Source organism: Capra hircus, chromosome 10 (assembly GCF_001704415.2).
Source record: "Capra hircus breed San Clemente chromosome 10, ASM170441v1, whole genome shotgun sequence".
Taxonomy (NCBI): domain Eukaryota; kingdom Metazoa; phylum Chordata; class Mammalia; order Artiodactyla; family Bovidae; genus Capra; species Capra hircus.
Window position 1 is genome coordinate 37,950,212 of NC_030817.1, and position 2,673 is coordinate 37,952,884.

General features: G+C 52.9%; 3 non-coding genes across 3 annotated transcripts; 1 reads left to right on the top strand and 2 right to left on the bottom strand.

Annotated features, from left to right (window-relative positions):
* TRNAH-GUG lies at positions 1-72 on the bottom strand. Its single transcript has one exon. It is a non-coding gene; the product is annotated as a tRNA-His (tRNA).
* TRNAH-GUG lies at positions 1,565-1,636 on the bottom strand. The gene has a single exon. It is a non-coding gene; the product is annotated as a tRNA-His (tRNA).
* On the top strand, positions 2,295-2,366 carry TRNAH-GUG. The gene has a single exon. It is a non-coding gene; the product is annotated as a tRNA-His (tRNA).

Sequence of the window (2,673 nt, forward strand, 5' to 3'; positions counted from 1 at the left end):
TGCCGTGACTCGGATTCGAACCGAGGTTGCTGCGGCCACAACGCAGAGTACTAACCACTATACGATCACGGCGAGCTACCGGAGACCTGCCAAGCGAACTTTCGGATTGTCTTCTTCAACAGTTATAGGCCTTCCCATTCTGCACGTCACCAAAGGGTCCACCTATGGGGCGGGTTCAGGCCTAAGGCCGAATCTGAGAATGCGCAGGCGCATTGCTCTTTTGCCAGATGCTCCGGTTCCCTCCAGTTTGGGTCCATTAGCTACCCGAGATAGTGATGATGCAGTAGGAAACAGTGAGTTCCATGTAAGGGAGGTGGGAGTTTAGGGGGTACCACTTGGGCATCCAGGGACGGGACTGGCCGGAACGCAGAATGTTCATAAACTGTGTAACTCGCCTTCCTTAGAGGAATCCCATCTCCTGTGCCCTCGAGACCCTTCCAGCACCGCAGACCGGCAGAGGGGAGCTCCTCAGGGCTTCTCCTTGTTGATTCCCCGAGTGACCGAACGCTGCCTCTGAAGGAGAACACCCCCAGAATTGGACTGGCCACTTAGAAGGGACTCCATTAATGTATCTCAACCTGCTGTTCCCCTTATCTGCAGCACTCCCTTCCTTGCTTCCCTTGCTCCCCCGACGGCATTGACTCGTCCGCTCACCCGTGCTTCCGCCGGAGGCGGTGCCATCCTCTGTTGTGTCCCAGGGAGCAGCAGGGAGGGAGCCCGGTTTTCCTTATGGCTACATCGGAGTTCTCGTCCGCAAGGCGCCTAGAACCAGGCTGAGTCCACAATAGGCACTGCCTTTTTGCTAAACTGAGAACGTGCCACTGGTTCTAATGAGTGAATCCAGAGAGACCACCCGTCTTTCTCCATTGTCGTCTGCTCTAATCACTACCCCCCTTCCCCCCGTGCAGAGCAGTCGGAAGGATCCTGCTAAACCCGAATGGAATCTCACTCCTCTACCTTCTCTTCTCAACACCCCTCGAACGCGGAGCCTTTAACAGCTCATCTTGTGGACTTTGCTCAGTATCGTTTCCCATTTCTTAGTTACTTGCTTTCAACAGGTCCTTGAGAAGCGCTTAATACTACCTTTCCGACCAGGGCCTGTAAGCGTCGTGGGGATGAGATAAAGAGAAGACCTGCAAAGAGGAATTTTCTTCGTTGCATTTCAAGACCTTAGTTCACGAGATTATCCTGGCTGCTTGCTGCTTGATAAATTCCCTTTCTGCCTGTAAAGAGTTACTTCCAAGGTCACTTCTTCTGCGAAAGACTTCTATTACCGGAAGCCCATTTCCAGTGCTGCTATGGAAATTTGTACATGTCAATTTTGGCGCTTTGCCTCTTGAGTGTTCTGTGCTTTGTTTGGGTTGTGCCGGATAACGTGCGTAGCCCAGGGTAAGCGGAAGCCTATATTCTTCCAAAATCCAGTGTAGCCAGACCTGGCGTAAATATCGTTTCTGTCACAAGGGGATTGGGATCCATTTTCGAGGAAATTGTCACAAACTGAAGATAAAAAAAATGGAGGAGAACGCTAAAATGCAGCCCCCTTGCCGTGCCACTGCTTTCGCAATGCCGTGACTCGGATTCGAACCGAGGTTGCTGCGGCCACAACGCAGAGTACTAACCACTATACGATCACGGCGAGCTACTGGGGACCTGTGTCTTTCGCTTCTCTCCTGAGCTCTTCTCTGTTTAAAGTCCCGCCCCCTGGCTGTGACATTGCTGGTTCCCGCCCATCTTAAACCTCGCCGCTCTGCCGGTGCGTACGCAGGCGCACTGTCTTCCAGCTGTCTCAATATCAGTCCGCACTCGCCTGCGGATCAGATATTTCTGCTTCGCTACCGCGGTGCGAGGTATTTTGGAGTTATTTTACTCCGCATCTCGAAGAAAGTTGTGGTGTGGGCCCGAATTGATTTTCCTTCTTGTGAGAGTTAAGAAACAGTCCCATTCCCCGCCTGTTCAGACAGCACGAGCGCCAGGGCACAATGGGCGTGAGAGGAGCCTGGCGCCGCCATTCGGGCGACCCGCTTTCGCAGGCCTCACATCCCCTCCAGGATGCGTGAGAGTCCGGTTCGCAGGCCCGGCGTCCCAGGGGTCCTTTAGTTTGCAAAGTACTTTAACTGTCCAGGCGGACGACCAACAGAGACTTCGGCCCGGAGTCTACGGCTCCTCAGCTCCGCTTCAGGCTTTATGCCAGAACCGGAGGGGCTAATAATGAGCGACTTGGGCAGGCGAGAGCCGCAGCCATCTAGACGAGGACGACACTGGGTGACGCGTTACTCGCGGCGTCCCAGTAGCTCGCCGTGATCGTATAGTGGTTAGTACTCTGCGTTGTGGCCGCAGCAACCTCGGTTCGAATCCGAGTCACGGCATTGTGGCAACAATGGCACGGCAGGGACGTCTTTTTTAGACTTGGGAAGCCGTATTCTGCGGTTGTTCCCTAACTGCTTCTGGACATTAGGTCAGGGCTGAAATTATATTAATAACTAGGCAAAAAGTGAACCCAGGGGCTTCAGTGAGTCAGCCAGCCGTCATCTTCTGTGTTATGAGACTGTTTAATTTTGGGAGGTTGTTCCGTGTGGTACTACTCATTCTCTTTCCTCATTTGCTATCAGTGGTGAAATCATATTTTGGGTTCTCAAAAAAAGCCTCACAGTTGCTAGTCAATACTTTGGAGTG